Below are 18,984 nucleotides of genomic sequence, written 5' to 3' on the forward strand. Positions count from 1 at the left end.
GCCACGCCGATGCTTTAAAAAAAAAAAACTGGCGCGGACGCTTTTTTTTTTTTTTTTTTAAGGAAAGCCAGGGGAACGGCGCGGGGGCACTTTGGCGCCCCCCACGTGATCATCCAGGGTGGCGCCCGGGGCACGTGCCCCCCCTGCCCCCCCTATTGTTACGCCTATGCTAAAGACGTACATAAAATCTCTTAAGCTTTGTCATTTTACTGTCTAGGAACAAGATTGAGCTTATATGTGTGGAGGACTGTTTTTCAAAAATAAAATGTACAAGCTTTACTTAAGTGGGTGGACTTTAAAGGGCACCTTGCCAAACTTGTCCTTGAAGGGAGAACTAGTATCTGATATTGGTAGCTAAGCTTTTTTTCACACACACATTCTTTTATTTATTTAACCCTTCTCTACATATAGGCATAAACTACAACCCCAACATTTTCCTATTCAAAATCTGCCCTCCATCATATTCTAGATGGCAAACAAGCCTCCCACTGAAAACTTGTTTCTTGTTTGTCTTCCACTGATGCAATGACTCATTCTGCCAGACGGCTGGAATTGTGTCAGTCCTTCTCTCTGTTGATAGGGAAACCCTGAAAAAGGGGGTGCATGTAGACTCTGTACTTCTAATGTTCACATGTACAAAACGTTTAGGAGTGGGGTAGCATATTGCTTGTTTGTAGTCATATTCTGATTGTGACTACATTCTCTCCCCCACCAACACACCTCATCCCCTTACATGTACCCTTACAGCATATTGGATATGACAGAGTTAGGCCTGGTTTGCACAATTGTTCAAATCTACGTTTAAGGTGGGTTAGGGAGGAGGCAATGGTAGGTAGACCCTTCCTGTATTCTACCAAAGAAAACCACAGGGCTCTGTGGGAGCCAGGAGACTTGACAGCACACTTTACCGACATTAGTGTGATTAGCATAACCCTATTCTAAGGCAGGAATCTCAGAGCCATCTTAGGCCATAAACCACATTGGTGTGGGTGCACACAATCATGTTAATGTTGGTAAACTACATTAAACCTAGATTCAAACAATTCTGTGAATAAGGCCATAGAGTGTAAGAAAAGGGACAGATTTCTGTTTCTGCGACATTTCCATCTTGTCAAATGCTGTTCATGCGGTGAACATAAACTCTGATTGGCTCTCATGTAGCCATCTAGAACTCAGAGGTGCTCTTACCCCTGGACTTCCTGAGCCTCCACAGTTCCTGGAGACCCACGAATCCTCTTTAGTCTGTCCCAGGTGATGTGGTCACCCGGCCAAGCATGATGATGCTTAATCTGCAGGGGAGGGGGGGCCTCCAAAGGCCTTTAGGTCCACACTCCAAAATTTCCTAGGTGCACCTCTGCTAGAACTCCAACATAACAATGTTTTGCAGTGTTGCACCATTCAGTTAATGATGCCAGCATCTGAGATGTTATTTATTGGTACTAATCAGGCCACTAGGAATGGGCACTCACTTGACCTTGACCTACATTGAACTGGTCCAGCTTGAAGTCGAGCCAAAACACATACACCCCGGGACGGCTGGGGACCAGTTTGGGATTTCTAGAGTTTACACTTTAAAAAAAATAACACTCACTGCCTCCAAGGGGTGCTGCTGTGGCCATGGGGGGGTTATCTGGCAGTCTCCCCTCCCCCCACCGGCCTTGCCCCGGTCACTCCCAGGCCATTTTGGCCCATTTTTTAGCCATTCCAGTCCATGCTGAGGTGGTAGTGGCTATTAAAATGGCCAGGGCACATGTGTGGACATCTCCAAAATGGCCACTGCCACCTCAGCAAGGGCTGGAAGAGCCCGAATATGGGCCAAAACTGCCCAGGGGCGACTGGAGAGAGGCCAGCCAAGGGTAACCACCAGAGACCTCGCTGTGGCCATGACGAGGGTTAAAAATTCTTTAACTCTAGAACCCACAAACCAGCTTGAATTTGAGCCGAGCTGGAGGGGGGGGGGTTGTTTGAGATGCCAAAACCGAACATGCACGGTTCAGTTCAAGTATGGTTTGGACTCTAACCAAACTGGGCAATCTGGTTTTGTGCACACCCCTACAGGCCATATTGCAGGGCTTTTTTTTACAAATGAAACACACAAACACGTTTTTGTTAGTGCAAATTTAATTTCCATTTTTGCCAATGAGTGGTGTTGTTTCTATAAATCATGCAAATCTTCCATATTTATATATAAATCTCTTTGTACTGTACATATTAAAACACGCTGGGTTTTTGTCTTGCATTTAAACAACAACAAAAATTAGTCATTTCTCCCAAGAGGCATGCCTAAACTAATGTTCACTGCTCATTCATTATTCTGCATAATGCTGTTTCTTAAATATATATGTTATGATCACTTTATTTTGTCTGAGGTATTGTTTACACATTTTAATTCCTAAAGGCTATCAACTGTTCATTAAATCTTTATTTTCTGTCATGGGGAATAAATAATCTGGCCTTCCAAAATTTAAAAGCAAGGAGGGACTGAACTCAGATAGTGTCTTGGTGCTAAGATGCATATGTTAGTTAGTTCCCTACTAACTGAGCAAAGAGGCACCTTCTTAAATATTCTCTTTAGTTAGCAGGGGGAAAGCAACTGGCTCTATCCATCCCCAGCAAAGCATCCCTCCAATAGCTGTTGTTGGTGTCTTTCTAATGTTTCTTTTTTAAGTTGCAAGTCCTTTGAGGACAGGGAGCCATTTTTTTATTATTTATATGTCAGTACAAACCATTTCGGGAACTTTTGTTGTAAAGCGGTATATAAATATCGGTCATTGTCGTCATGACTGACTTAGTCCGGATACTGCCTACTATTTTGATTGGGAGAGCTCAGATGCTGCCCTCTTTCCATCAGGCAAAGTTTCTCAAACAGATCATCGCCCTGAGCAAAAGGTTGTATGTAGCCGCTCAGGCTAGCCACTGCACACTCACAGGGGAAATCGAGTGGAGCAGGCATCACCAATTATTTCTGCAAGGGAATCTTGGCAATCACTGCCAACACGGAGTGCCTCTTTCCAACTGAACGCAAGAGAGTCCTAAATGCATTAAAAGTGCAGAGAAGCGGGGAGTTGTAAGTCAAGAGTCTGCATGACTCATAGTCTGATCTGACCATCCAGTTAAACCAAACTACTTGCCAGGGTGCGCGTGTGTGTGTGTGTAAGGTTGTCATTTACTCAGGAGTAACCTCTATGGAAGCTAGCCAGTGAGATTTACTTCCCAGCAAGTGTCGGCTGAGACTAAGCATAATAAGCACACAGAAGGAGATTCCACAGAAACCAGGAAAATCAGGCTGTGGTGTGCGACTAAATTAAATTAAATTAAGATATATTAGTATTGGCTGCGATGTTTATGGCAGACAGGATATGGCAGCAGAACTACTTTCACAGACATGTGTGGGAGGCCACAATCCGATGTACACATCCCTGGGAGTCAGCCCTTTGAATGAAAGATGCGACTGAACCGGGCTGACGAGACAATACAGTTCAGTGGTCAGAGCGGTGGTAAATCTGGGTAGTTACAGCTGCCAAGAAGCATGCTGAGCACTCATGCTCAGAGGCATTCAAGGGATCCTCTCCTTGGGCAAGTTAGCGGCAAGGCTGCTCTGACACCTTTGGGGGGAAAGTAGCATCCAAATGTACTTCTATTACAAAGAATATTTATACACCGCTTGTCCATTTGTTTTTGTTTTTTTAAGGGTCTCAAAGCAGTGTATACACACAAAAAGAATAATAGGGTCCCCTGAGCCAAGAGGGGTCACGAACAAAAATTTGAAATTTGGTAGACACACAATCAAGGGAAAATACAGGGTTGGAAATAAACCTCCTTAAAGCAGAGTACCACCCTTAAGTGGTTTTGTGGGTCACAGTTGCCATCACCCCATCTCTTCCAGACTCTCTTCCAATTATGTTAAATTCCTTCTGGTTAAGCCTGAGTCTAAGGTGGCACCAACAGCACCACCTTCCACTCTTCCAGGATCTGTATTTCTGAGGGACCAGGCATTTCCTTTCCCTTTCCACATTCCATATATATTGGAGAGCCTGGGTGGTGGTAGTGGTGAATAGACTCCCTCAAATCCACCCTCAGTCACGAAGGTCCTGGGATGATCACGGGCCAGTCACTCGATGAGCCACCCAACCTGAGGATGTTGTGACTATTGCGAAGATTAAAGCGGGTAGCCTTTGTACACCGCCTTGAGCGCCGTGGAGGAAGGGCGGAACAGAAATGCGAGCAATCATTTTTAGTGTACACACTGTCAATTGTTTGCTCTACTCTAAATATTAACCTTTGACTGATCCTCGCAGCCAAATGTCTGTCGACGGTGGTTCCTGAGGATCAAGGTACAATGGGAGGGGACGGGTTATTGCCCCTTCTGTTACTTGCTAGTAAATAAAGGAAGAGGGGAAAGCGTCCAAAACCTCATCAGGCCTTATAAGCTGCTTTGGGAAATAGGCGAAGGCACCAGTGGTTAACCTAACCCTAAAGATCCCAGCTCCTTCCTTCCTGCCCCGTCGGCGGAGCGCATCGAAAGGAAATGTGCTACGGGCTGGCGTGGCGATCTCTTTCCCCTTTCTCCTTGTTTACCAGCTTCTTTTATATGGCTGCATTCCTTCAAGGTGGGAGAAGCAGCCGAAGCCGGGAAATTGACAAGAGATCGTCGCGCCGGGCGGCTCGGAAGGTAGAGAAGGCGCGCCTGTCCAGCGGATCGTACCCACTGTCCTCCTTCGCGATAGCCTGTGGGGGCAATCCCTCGCGCAGCCTAGATAACCGGGTTTCCAGGAGTACTGGGGATGAGAAAGTAACAGGACCCAGAGAGCAGCACTCTTTTGCCTCTGGATGAGCCTGACAGCTCTCTCTCCTCACCTCTCTATGCCACCCAGGAGCTGTTCAGAAGTTTGCTTGCTTGCGAAGTGTTCAGAGGTGTTAAAGTGCAGCGGCAGTTGCTGTGGCTAACATCCGCTAGGAAACTCTCCGGGCATCTTATCACCCCCGGACCAAGAAGCCCGGGTGGACACGTGTCAGATTCGGGCGCCACACGCACTTTGCTGGCATTCTGTCAAGCACAGCCGCGCTGTCCATGTGCTAAACGTGCAGATGTCTTTGCAAAACACACAGGACAAACACCGAGAAAGGAGCCGTAAAATATTCTCTCACCTGGCTTCTCTCTTTCCTCCAGTTCTTGCGAGCATCAACGGGGCTGTTGAAGCTGGAGGGCGGACTGCTGCCGGGAAGCGGCAAGGCAAAAGAGGACAGATCCGTTGGCATTTGCCCACCCCGGATCCTGAAGATTGGTGAAGTGAGCAGAAGGCGTCCCCCTTAAAGCTGAACTCCACCTTATCCCAGCATCACATGATGTGTGGTGCGGCACATGTAGATCCCAGCGCATCACCTTTAAACTACACATCTGGAGGTTGGTTGCCTGGTAATTCTAAAAGAAATGTAATTAAGTATTGAAACTGCAGAAGCAGGGGGGGGAGGGATGCGCGGAAAAGAAGCTCTCTGGAGTGGGAGACAGTTTGCAATCTGCTTTTGCAATCTGGATCTTTGGCGGCACCAGAGATTTACGAATCACTGCCACCTTGTGGCCGAAGCTCGTCACTACTGTACCATTCTGGTTTTCATGTGGTTATGTAAAGCGATAATTAGCCGGAGTGGCGATGTGAGGCTGCGAATATCAGTTACGACTGGAAGCGATGGATGGTTATGTAGGCTGGTGTTCTGATCTTCTTTCAAATGCTTTTTTGTTGTTTTTTTTTTTAAGGAGAATTCAACCGAGGCAGAAACCCATGCATTTCAAATAAACGTTAAACTCTCAGGCAATTAAAAAAATGCAAATTAAAAAAAATGCAAAGTTATTTGCATATATGGTCCTGGTTTGAACTCGCCTTTGACACGAACACAGTCGGCGGCCTTAAGCAAACCGCCCGCCCGCTTCATCCCCTCCCATCTTTAATGTGAAGATAATACATTTCCCTCAACCAGATGTCAGAACAGCAGAACCCAGTTCCTGGGTTGCTGATTCCCTAAGCGCGGTGGGGGAGGGGACTTAAAACTCAGTAGGGAGGTTATCTGTGCTTTCCCTTTGTTTTTCCTTTTCCTCTGCAACTGAATTTTAAAACGCCTTTTCTCTCCGAGGGGGTTATTTCAAGCCTTAGAACGGCCACGGGGAGGGGGCGGGGGAGAGAGACAAGTCTAATAAGCCACTTGGAAGAACAGTACAGACGGGGGGCATTTTGCCCCTTCCCCAACCATGCTGTGCTTAGATCTTCATCTGCCCACCCCACCCCATTCATTAGAGATTCAGTAGTGGATCCAAATGTGCACACGAGTTTGCCACTATCACAGCCAGTTTGGTCCCAATCCTGACCTACTTTATATAATTGTGGTAAGATAATATAAGTTGTGTGCTCTGTCCTCTCTAAAACACAAACGAGTAGGTCTTTACTTAAAGTTTTAATTAATCCCCTATAACCCCTACATTAAATTGTCTTTTCCATCTGTAGATGATTCATTATATTGGTAGCAGCCTTTTGCTACTTTGTATAGTCCTGATTGTAGCGTTGGCCATTATCAGTTAATGATACCAATGATCAATTAATGATACCACCTGAAGGAATAATTTAGCTGCTGCAAAAGATGAAAGTGTTACGTTCAGGGTCCTATGGGACCAGCATCAAGGCTCTTATGTAAAGAGAGCCCACCACGAGGCAAGACTCACAGGTCACTGAGTTAGTCCATCTCAAAGACCTAGCAACTTTCTAGTACTAGCAACTGCTGAATTCGACCCACCTTTCCTTATTTTGCTAACCATTCCAGGCCCTGATTGGCTTCCAAGTCCTAAAATCAATCAGGAGTGCCTTATTTAACTTCTTCAGGTCATGTTAGATCTGAGTCCCGAACATTCTGTCCATTTTGCTGTGATCTTAGACAGAGTTATGCCTCAGCTCCTGTCCGACCTGTTTCCTCCTCATCAGATTTCCAGCCCCTCCCTATATCTACTCCTCACCCTCACCACAGACAGCCTGTTTGGATTTGAGCTCAGTTACTGCCTGCTCAACCCATAGTATTCAGCTGACTTGATAATGAACCTCAACTGGATGTCAAGGTCTGGTCTCCTGCTGTTAAAAAGCTGCCCACTGACTTGGTTTTTGACAGGAAATCCTGTTCCTCCTAGGCACCTTTACTTCTGGAAGTTTAAAACTGTCAAGGCAGGTGAAGGTGGCTTTGTGAGGGCTTAATAAACCCTGTGGTTGAGCTCCAGAATCTGTATACTAAGGACTGGAGTCCTTCATTGTCATCTGAATGTTTTGCATAGGATTCGGAATGACCTAACAATAGTTCTCCTCACTGTTAAATGAATACCTCTTAGTGCAGGCCTTAGTCTCCTGACTTAACTGTATTGTAAGAAACAGGCTTAGTCTGGTGGCTGGTCGCAGACAGTCAGAGGTGCACCTAGGTAATTTTGAAGCCTGGACCTAAAGGCCTTTGGAATCCCCTCCCCCCACCCCCCTGCAAGTTAAGCATCATTTTTTTAACACGTAGGTTCTTGAGGGCACAAACAACAACTCCCAGGACAGACTAAAGAGGATTTGGGGGCCTTCAGGGAGTGTGGAGGCCCTGGACTTTGGCCCCCAAGTCCAGGGGTAAGACAACCTCTGCACACAGTATGGCAAAAATAATTGTGGTGCTCTTTTGACACCATAAAATCTCAGCGGATTGTGTGTTCCACTAACCCAATTTTCCTGGTCGTGTGTTTCTGTGCTGTGGCTCCATGCTGCACGACCTAGGGGTAGGGCAGGCAGGGCACGTGCCCCAGGTGCCACTTGAGGGGGGGTGCCATTTTTCTAAAATTCAAAAAAAATTTAAATGGCTGCTGAAAACAAAATGGCCACTGTGCATGCTCAAATGGCCTCTGTGAGGCCCTAGGCCATGCCAGGCCTCGCAGAGGCCATTTGAGCATGCGCAGTTGCCATTTTGTTTTCAGTGGCCATTAAAAAATTTTTTTAAAAAAAAATGGCCACCGCACATGCTGAAATGGTCCCTGTGAGGCACTAGAGGCCAGAGAGGGGAGGGGAAACCTTTGCAGACACCCCCCCCCCACAGCCTTTAGGAAGCCCCCCAAAGGGGCTACAGGTATTTTTTAAAAAATTAATTAAAAAAATAATAAAAAATTTTAATTTTAATTTTTTAAAATATATATATATAATATAAGTCACTGTACACATATTCAGTTTGTCACTATATACAGAGAATCAGATGGGTGTCAGATGTTTGGACAGGGGGCGCAATTTCAGTGCTTGCCCTAGGCACTATTTTCCCTAGATACACCTCTGTGCACGACTCACAAGTAAACCACCAGTGGAGAGGATACAACAAGCCTCCCAATGGCAGGGGGGCTCCCCTGAATGTCCCACACACTTGTGCAGGGCATTCTGGTACTTCCAGGGGCCAGGATGCCCCCAATCCCTGCCACCTCAACCGACTCCAAGATGGTTAGAGTCCAAGACTGCTCGTGTGAAGCACCTCCTGGCCTGACAACAACTCTGAAAGCAAAATGGGTTAGTCATTGGATCTTCTGCCACTTCAGGCTAAGGTAAATAGATATTATTATTCTTTATTTGGACGTTTGTCTCCTGATTTAGTTGGGGATATTGTAGGTGACTTGTCTAAATGTTGACCCACTGGATTCAGTGGAGAAAAGCAGTCTTCTTTTTTTAAGCACCTTGTTATATAGCTGTTGTGGTGGGCTTGGGCTAAGGACCAGGTTGTCATATTAAATTGTCAGATGATTGCTGTGAATAATTGTCACTCCAATCTATAGTTATTAAACTTGTGGATCCTTCAGTGCCTGTGGAGAAGAATATTGATTAAACAATAACTGAACACTGATAACTGAACTAAACGGAACAACATGTCAAATTGATTGCAGTATAACACAGAAGTCAGTGGAAAGTGGAGATTGTTTTAGCACAGCCGACAGGTGGCCGTGTTTCAGCAGGTGCATCTTTTCTCTTCCCTGCAGGACAAACAGCACCTTCCAAAATTCTTTCACACCACTCTTGAAGGTACACGAGCCGCACCCTCCTTTGCATCTGGTTGTCCTGTGTTGCTAGAACTGCCCCGAGATGCCGGCTGGACACCTCTACTATGCTTTTGGCTTGAATTGGGGAAATTAGCTTGGCTTGGGAAGCAGTTCAGTTCCAGTATCTATTTAAGCAAGTTTTGGTGTCCTGGAAAAGAAGAGGAGGAGGCAGAAGTACAGTTTAAAGGCTTTATTCAGGAGAAAATGGGGGGTACAGAAGACAAAAAGAGCTGGTTAGGCAAATGCAATAAATTTTAGCTAGTATTCTGAATGGAAGTCTTAGTTGCAATAAGTTTGGCTAAGGTTTTAAACCAGAGCCTGGCTAAAGGTTTGCCTTTTAAAAGTGCCTGAGGCAAAGAAGGGAGTAAAACGGTGAGGAGCAAAATAGGTTAATTTTCTCTGTAGGAGAAAGAGGCAGGGTCATGCAGTTTCAGTCAGATTGCGAATTTGACCTTCAGGCACTCTGCCCAGCTCTTGCTCATGCAAGCGACCAGCTGTGAATCTTTGCCAACCCTGAGCAAGGTGAAAAGTTAAGGTGAAAATGGAGGCTAAGTATGATCCCACAGCCTTGCAATTCCAAATCCTATAGAGGGGTGCTTTCTGTGCTACCCTGGAAGTGAGCTGACCGGCAAGATCTGTTTAGACTTGTGCAACTAGACTTCAGATACATATTTTGAATAACTAACCCAGGTAACCTGATTGCCATATTGATATCATAGGGTGTTATCATTGTTCGCCAGTGTTTGCAGCTATGGGCAAATTAGAGACCCTAGATTCATTTTAAAATGTTACTCTGTGATGGGACCTGATTCTTTTTTTTTCATGTGCTTATTGCACCAAATGGGAGTTGTGTTGCTTAATGCTGTCTGTGTACTCCCAAGTAAGCCTCAATGACTTCAGTGGGGATTACTTGAAAGTAAGCATAACTAAGTTTGCAGCCTTAATTAAAGTGGGGTTTGAAACTGCTGCTGCAGATTGCCAGGAAAGTAATAAAATAAGTATTGGGCAACAGATAATTAGGAAGAGCAAATGAATCAAGAATATATTGCTCCTCCCTTGGCATTAGGGAACGTTGAGTTAGCCTTTGCATTATGGCCTTTGAAGCATAAAAAATCCCTTAGCTGAATACAATGCATTTCTATAGCTTCCAGCCTTCCTCAAACAGGACCTTGCGTATCAATTTGTCCTCTTCAGCTATACAATATAGTTTGAAACTTTATTGAGCAAGCACAATATCTATCTTATTCTCAATTTATCTGAAACTCCTTGGGAAAGAGCTGCTCTGGAAAGAACAGAAGGTTTCAAGTTCCCTCCCTGGCTTCTCCAAGATAAAGCTGTGAGAGATTCCTGCCTGTAACCTCAGAGAAGCTGCTACCGGTCTGTGAAGTCAATACTGAGTTAGATAGACCAATGGTCTGACTCAGTATATGGCAGCTTCCTGTGTTCCTAAAGTATGTGTTCTAAAAATAAAACAGCTCAAAACTTAATGAAGGAGTTTTTGTATTTAACACAAATCTCAGTCATTTATGTTTTGATGCCCCATGTATGAGGGAGAGTGGAGGATGCTTGCAGGCATAATCACAAGGTAGGGATGTGCACGGAACCGGTTCGGAGGGGCCTCCGAACCCGTTCAAAATGTGGGTGGTTCCGCTGGTTCTATGGCAGGGGGTGCTGCTTTAAGAGCAGGAGAGTGTGCATTTACCCCCTCCCTCAGCTCTTCCCCTGGTGGCACTCCTTTTTTCCAAAGTTAATTGGGGTGGCAACAAACTTCCCTGCTGCCCCGTTTTCCCCATTGACCAGATACAATTGGAAGTATCTGATGCAGTGGAGCATGCACAGTGGGTGCATGTGTATGTGTATGCCGGCGTGCATGCCTGTTCCAGCACACTCAGGCGTGTCAGATACTTCCGGTTCTATCCAGGCAACGGGGCAACAAGGCGGCAGGGAGGTATGCTGGTGCCCCGATTAACTTTGGGGAAAAGGAGCACTGGTGGGGGGGGAGAGCAGAAGTGGGGGAGCAGGAGGGGTATGTGCTCCTTCCCCTGCGCTTAAAGCAGCACCCCCCTGCCATTGAACCGCCCCCTCCTGGTTCCATGCACATCCCTGTCACTAGGGGGAGTGATGCTTTCCAGATAGGATCGAGCTATTGGTTATGGACACAAAAGTTACATGATTTTGTGGAATGTGCTGGAACTGTGTTAGTCGCTTTGGGGTGGATAAAAAGCACCGGTGCCGGTGATCAAATTACAGGAGGCAGTGCAGGGAGGCTCACTCACTTTGCCATTTGTTCTAGCTCCTTTAGCTATAGTGTTTGGTAGGTTATAAGGAGCATGATATGGTGGCGTTGGGTGAATTATAATATGGGGCTTGTGGAGTTCATGAAGCAGCACCCTACCTCTTCTCCCTTAATTTGAATATTTGCCCCTTTGATCCTGCCCATTACATTTTGGATGTTGGCCAACTGCTACACAGAGGCCATTTTATACCTCCATGTGAACAGAACATTTTGTCTCTACTTTTTTTGAGCCCATGTGTGGATCTGTGGTAGCTATCTCTCTCTCTCTCACACACACATCTCAGATGCTGCATCCAGAATAATGTTAATTTAATAAAAATGCAAGCATGCACTGAATTTGTATGCTTTGTTTTCCTGAAATCCCAGGGTTTCCCCCAATTTTTAAATAAGGGCAAGCAGGAAGGTGAGTGGAAAGAACAAAAGGGTTAGAAATCAGATTTAAGTGGCTGATGGGAATAAAGGATGTGGAATAGAGGAAAGTAGATAAACTTGTGCAGGACACGAAAATCTTACCCATTGTGGTTTCTAAAACTTTATTAAACCTTTTATCCACACATTCCCAGGCCTGCCATGCAGGAAAAGAACCAACCACATCCAGTAATTTGCAATAAAGAACCCTTTATTTTAACCCATGGTTTCCCACATGTGGTGCTAGTCTTATATCAATTTTGACACCTGAAGAATGTTGCTGAATTAATTCAGTGTTGCTTAAGAACAGCAATGAGACAGGAGGCACATTTATTTTCAGTGGTTATTAAAAGTTGTTTGTGTCTCACGAGTTCCTGGTTGATAGCTTTAGGGCAAGAGCTACTTTGTCAGGAAGCCGCATCTCTATATATGAAGTTAACTTTCCCCCCAAAGAGTCTGAACGTCTATGGGATGAAGCCAGTATAATTATAATGGCATATGGTGTACTGAGGAACATCAGGAAGGCAGAATGAAATTTTTTTTGAACACCTTGCATCTTGATTTCTCTAACAAACCTGTGGAATGCTAGATTTTGTTTTGAAGACCAGTCTTAAATTGTGAAATATTTATTTGAAGTTTAATGTGTATTGCTGTTGTTTATACCTACTCTTGTTCAGTTTTTTAAAATAGTTGTTTTGTAAAAAGTGGAGAACTTAGCCCAATCAATATATTATGTTCAACGCATGTGCAGTTTCTGCAAAGAGTACACATGCACAGATCTGTACACATATACAATTATTCACGCATTATGTTCAACACATGTAATAGCAGTAGACTTGGTAGCTGTATCCTGCATTTGAGGGGAGCTTGTACTCAGGTTCACTTTTAAAATGAATGAATGTTCACACAAAAACATGTGCATGCACACAGACACTTCAACGCGTACGACATATTGAGGTTATTCACAAGGATGTGCAAAACCGGGCTAAGGGAGCCCAGCCCAGTTTTTCACGCACATGTGAACCACCAGGATCTGGCCGATCCCGGTGGCTACATGGCAGCAAACCTGCCTATTTAGCCACCCTTTAAAATGAGGTTAAGGGAGCAAGTATTCCCTTACCTCATATATTTGCTCGAGTGTCAGCTGAGGCGGCTTGCAGCCACGGCTGTCACACTCAGGGAGGGCTATTCCCATAATGCCCCGCACACTCACGCGGTGCATTATCAGAGCGCGTCCTGGCACCCTGAGCCTTGGAGCTGGTGGGAGAGCCACTGGTTGTCTGGGCAGGTGATCCGCTCAAGGGAGAACGATTGTCTGTGGGAAAGGTAGGTTTAACCCACCTTCCCCACATCCCTCCCACAAGCCCTTCTACAACAGCTTTAGAAGAGACTTGAAGGGAAATGAGGTACAGTTGAAAGAAGTGAAGAATGGAATGAGAGAGAAGAACTTGAAAATGAAACCAGCTATGGGCACCCCCAACCTCATTAGTTCCTTAGCAATGGTATTCTGTAGCATACAGGTGGGAATGCTTCAGCACTCACCTGGGAGCCCTACCTGGATTTATATATCTTGGCTAACATACTGGGCAGCCTTAGAGAAGTAACTCTGGGTGGGGCTGTAGCTCAGTGGAAAAGCATCTGCTTTGTGCACATAAGGTTCCCGGTTCAATCCCTGACATCTCCAAGTAGGGCCAGGAGGATGCCTGAAACACACTTCAATCAATGTGGTTTTTGTAATCAACCCATGATGTGCTGGTCATGTGGACAAGGGCCTCCCGTCTGAAGTACCACAGGCCCCCCCAAAACCTTTATCCAGCCCTGAGTGAGACTTGTATTTAAATGCTTATTATTATTTAAATGCTTATTTTACTTCTAGTAGTACTACTATTATTTATATACCGCTCTTCAACCCAAGTCCTCAAAGCAGTTTCAATAGAAAAATAAATAATACATAAATAAGATGGTCCGCTGTCTGCAAAGGGCTCAAAATCTAAAAAGAAACATAAGGCTGACCCGAGCAACAGCCACTGGAGGGATGCTGTGCTGGGGCTGGATAAGGCCAGTTGCTCTCTCCCTGCCAAATAAAGAAAATCACCACTTCAAAAAGATGCCTTTTTGCTCAGTTAGCAGGGGACTAACTAGTTTAGTTTTTAGAATATAGGGTGCTCTACATTTTCATATATATTTGTATTTTATTGGTTTTATTAGGGGTTGTTTTATTAGCCATTGTCCCTTTCCCCAAATTCTTCTGATGGGGCAAATAAAAAATAGAGTAAATAAATATTTTAGAACAAATCATGCCATTAAAACATAATTCCCAAAGGTCACACACACACACACACACACACACACACACACACACACACACACACAGAGTTCAAATGACCCAAATCCCTGCTGGCTAGGGAGGGCTGGGGGGGAGGCACGAGTATACCCACCGTCCCCCACACAATCTTGCTGGTCCTAGTACCGTGCCACTCTGGTGCACACACAATCACTGCTATGTGGCAAGTGACACAGCATTCTGGAGGCTGGGAAAACACAGGCTGGCCTCCAGAAATCCCACAATGCACTGCGTGAGGAGCATGGTGCAATGAGGGATTTCCCCGTAAGCCAGGCACTCTAGATGTCTGGCTCTGTGTCTGATCAGGCAGCCCAAGCAGATACACAATCAGAATCCCAGGTAGAAGGGTACGCTCACACCCTTCTACCTGGGTAATAGCCCGGGGGGGGGGGACCTCAGGCTACCTGATTGGGCAGCACCAGGATCAAGCTCAATCCTAGTGCCCCACATGTGCAGCCCTATCCAGGTAGGACGGCTCATGTGAGCAGCCTCTTTGTTTTGGTTAATATATTATTTTTGTACTGCTTTTTAAACACTATATACTGCTTTTTACACAGTGATATGCACAACAGAAAAAGCAAACATTGCAAGAACTACAAAATTTAAAAGACAACAAATATTAAAAAAATATTTAGCAGCAGAGTAACAAAATCTTCTTAAATGAACACAAAGGATTTGCATTAATTTATTATTTATCATTATCATTATCATTATTTATTTTACAGGCAAATACAGCTTATTTCTTTGGCACTGGTGTAGTATGCTGTTCAGTCATGAATGTTCCCTTGGGTATCTGCTACCTTGGTAAAAGCTGCATAGCTGTCAAGGAACATATAATCTAAACTGTGAGCTAAATTCACAATGAAATATTCAAAAGCCCCCAAAATGGTCACTTAAGACGGGGCATAACTAAGCATTTTTACACTTCTAGCCATTTTTCTGAGAGATGTTCTTTGAATAAAGCTTTTTCACACTTCTGCTTTGGTGTCACCTATAATCATGTCATGAACTTCTTTGCTTTAGAAGAGCTTCAAAAGTTCTCATTGTTCATGGTTTTTACAGATGGAGATGAGTTTAAAAAAGTATTATTATTACTACTACTACTACTACTACTACTAGATTTATATCCTGCTCTTCCTCCAAGGAGCCCGGAGCGGTGTACTACATACTTGAATTTCTCCTCACAACAACCCTGTGAAGTAGGTTAGGCTGAGACAGAAGCGACTGGCCCAGAGTCATCCAGCAAGTCTCGTGGCTGAATGGGGATTTGAACTCAGGTCTCCCTGGTCCTAGTCCAGCACTCTAACCTCTACACCATGCTGGCTCTCTCTAATTGTATAGTTCCATGGTGACAACAGGGGTTTGCTTCAGCTATAAGAATTCGATACCATTCATTTAATAGAAAGATGAGGTATGCATCTTTTAAATAATAATTAATCAGATTATTAACACATTTATTTTCAGTGTGTCTTTAAATAGAAAAACCCCTATAATCCTATTGCTGATGCCACTCTTGACCATCTCATTATTTTCCTCCCCCAGAATGTAAGCACTTGTTAAAATAAAAATCTGATGTTGGCAGAGTACTGTTGCTCAGTTGTTTTAGTCTCTTTTCCTAAATGCACAAGTTGCCTTTTCAGGGTAAATGGATAATTAGTGTAGGGGAAAGAGAAGGTCCTGTGATTATGGAGGCCTGTACTCACAACTACTCGTGAGTACTGATTATCATAGAGGTAGATATTATTGTTCTTCTCCTGCCTTTTTAATGTAGAAGGGCACTTTGATTTGAGCATATATGGTATTTTTAAAAATGCATTTTATTTTTTTAAAAATCTTTAGAAATAAACAAAATTGTAAACACCTTTTTATCTCTGTTTTAAAATTCTGCTTTAAACATGGAAAACCCTACTGTGTAGTAATTAACATGTATGATTACTGTGTGATTATCACATGTATGTTGATGGGATGCACACACACTGGGAATTTGGTACTGGCTGCAACTTCCATGCAGTGTGTGTGTGTGTGTGTGTGTGTGTGTGTGTGTTTTACAGCAGCTTACTTCTGTTTAAAAAGCTACTTGATGGTAACAAATGTTTTAAAAGGTCCTGACACAGACATCAAAATCATTTTTTAAAGGAGTTGCATGAAAGGGTTTTTCTTGGTTGCTTCTACTTGCCTTATAATAGCCTTTTGGAAAAGAGGGAATAGACTTCGAACTCCTCTCACCTGGGTAGATGGCACCAACATTAAAAGGAGAAGCAGGAAATTCATCAGTACTATCAACTAGGGATGTGCATGAATCAATTTTTTTTTAAAAAAATTCAATTAGTGCCTGAATCGAATCACCCCAATTTGTTTTGTGTCCAAATCTGTCCCCCTGAATCACCCCAGATTCAATTTGGATTTGATTTGATTTGATTCAGATTTGGATTGATTCAGACCATTTATAAAGGTCCAAGGGGTACCAAATCTGGGTGGTGGGTAGGTCCTCATGGGTGCCACCTACCACCCACATTTCAAAGCAGTGGAGCACTTGGTTGATTTTTAATGATTTTGCTGTAGTTTTTACTGATTTTGTATATTTCCACCATAGGAAATAATGGGGGTTTGAAGTCGCCCTATCCTAACCCTAACATGGATCCCCAGCTTTCATTTTTTAAAAAGCTAAGCTCTAGCCCTTGTAGAAGTGGAGTTGTGGAGCAAAATGTGTGGTCACTATTTTTCAAGTGTTTGGATTCTTTGGTGTATAATAACTTTTCCTCACAATGATTCCCTACGAGGATTCATTGCACACCTTCATTTCTTCTGTTCATTTTGACTTTCATTGGACAGTGCCCACTACCTTGAAAACAGAAAACTCTATTCTTCATTTAACCCCCCCCCCCCAAAAAAACTTGTGTGTGTGAGGCAGAGATGCAGACCACAGTTTTACTGAAAAAATGGCATTCCTTTGCTTGAAGCTACAAGTAGTACAATCTACCAGGCTGATGAAAGTGATGGACAATCCTTGCACCCACTGCAGGGGGTGGATCGAGAAGGAGAGGGCACTCCCATGCCCACTGCATGGGAAGGGGGAGGGCCCACCGTAGGGGGAGGCCCCCTGGCATGCCCACTGCAGGGAGGAGGGAGGGGCGTCATAGTGCATCCCCCCTGGTGTGCCCACCTCCACCTCAAGCCTCAGATGCAAGATGCCTCTCAATACCAATTTAAGGGGAGCAACAGCAAGGGAGAGAACATGCCCCCACCTTTTGCCTGTTGGCTTTTCAGAGGCATCTGGTGGGCCAATGTATGGAACAGGATGCTAGACTCTACTGGCCTTGGGCCTGATCCAGCATGGCTCTTCCTACATTCTTATGTAGAGAATTTGCAGCATCTCCCTTCCCGGGGGTTTTTTTCCCGTGCATTGTGCTCACAGGGTTCTCATACTCTCTTAAGAGAGTTGCCTCATGTGATGCCCAGGGTCAGTTCACCCACAATGCACTTTGACTTTCCTTTAGTCATCATGCTTTCTTGATACGTCCTCAGAATTAGAATTCCACTTGGTTAATTCAAGGTTACTGAACATTGCGATCTGGCCATTTTCTTCCACACAGCTGCAGTGATATGGCCCTTCTGCAGCCCCAGCCACACACTTGACCTCTGTAGCACTTTCCACAAATCCAGTCCAAAGACCTCCTGCTAGCTGCCACCTTCCTCTGGTTTGCTGCATTTCAGTCAACTGTGTGCAAGTTTTCCATGTATTTCACATGGAATGTGGAGAGAGAATCACAGAGGCTAAAGAACTCAAAAACTTCTCTTCAGAACTTGGGAGAATTGAGCAGCACAGGGGCCAAGTGAATACACTATCTGTCTGACAGTTCCCATTTGGATCTTGCCTGTATCAGTTAAACCCCAGTGCCTCAGGCTTCCCAACTACAAGATGGGCTTGCCTGCCCTATAAGGGTTAATTTGCAGATTGAAACAAGAGGCAATCCTCAGGATTAATCCATGGGTCTCAAGAGCATCTCTCCCCCAACATTGGGAGACTCCTTTCTGTTCAGTTTGTCCCAGACTGGGGTTGCACATCCTGGCCCAGATGAGCCCTTAAACCACCTTCCCTGATGACAGCTGGTTTGAGGGTCTGCTTCACCTTGGCCACAGGGTTCATCTTTGAGTGCCTCCTGGGGAACAGAGCCCAAAATGCTCTCAGCATAGAACACAAGAGAAGGTGAGCTCTCTTCCCCATCTGAGTTTGGTCCACCTCAAGGCTCCAGGGATGCCAAGATGTTCCTTGGCAAACAATCATGAACATCCCTGGAGAGACTTCTTGACAGAGATCAGGAGTGCAGCACCACAGTCCAGCTATGCTTGCCCCACAATTAAAACACTGCAACATTTTCCTCATCTTCTCCACATGATTCAGAGAAATGAGTAGGACCTTCTTTCTGTAAGAGAGAACCACCTTCTTCTCATCCAAGCCTTCACCATAATTGGGAGAGCGACTGTGGCACATTGACCAAAAGCCTGCACTACTTGTCTGGAAGTCTCTGCTTTGGATCTTGCCTCTGCCACAGAATGCACAAGGAAAGCTTAGACAAACCCCAATGCTTCAGTCATTCCATCTGTGATATGGAGCCAATAAGACTCACCTACCATACAGGACTGTTGTATGAGTTGCAATGAGACACAACTATCAAGATTTCCACACGGACACAGAGAAACAACAGCAACAACAAAAACAAGCAGGTGTCACAACTGATGTAAAGGAAAAGACAAATTTGGGACACAAACTGAGCTCGTGAACAAAAGGGAATGACCAAGTAGGGGTACTCTTAAATGGAAGAACCTGGATTTTAGCCAATCCATAAAGATGTAAACAAA

General features: G+C 44.6%; 1 protein-coding gene and 1 long non-coding RNA gene across 2 annotated transcripts in view; one reads left to right on the forward strand and one right to left on the reverse strand.

Annotated features, from left to right (window-relative positions):
• The window catches only part of NPY1R (neuropeptide Y receptor Y1), a 30,769-nt gene extending 25,484 nt beyond the window's left edge, over window positions 1–5,285 (reverse strand). Inside the window, exon 1 of the mRNA XM_053258185.1 lies at window positions 5,149–5,285. The gene's annotated coding sequence lies outside the window, so the exon portion shown is untranslated. The remainder of the gene's footprint in view (window positions 1–5,148) is intronic.
• LOC128328320 (uncharacterized) lies at window positions 4,434–5,849 on the forward strand. The gene is made up of 3 exons (XR_008309140.1): window positions 4,434–4,672; window positions 5,171–5,404; window positions 5,756–5,849. It is a non-coding gene; the product is annotated as an uncharacterized LOC128328320 (long non-coding RNA).
• The last annotated feature ends 13,135 nt before the right edge of the window (window positions 5,850–18,984 follow it).

The sequence above is a fragment of the Hemicordylus capensis genome, chromosome 5 (genome assembly GCF_027244095.1).
Source record: "Hemicordylus capensis ecotype Gifberg chromosome 5, rHemCap1.1.pri, whole genome shotgun sequence".
Taxonomy (NCBI): Eukaryota; Metazoa; Chordata; class Lepidosauria; order Squamata; family Cordylidae; genus Hemicordylus; species Hemicordylus capensis.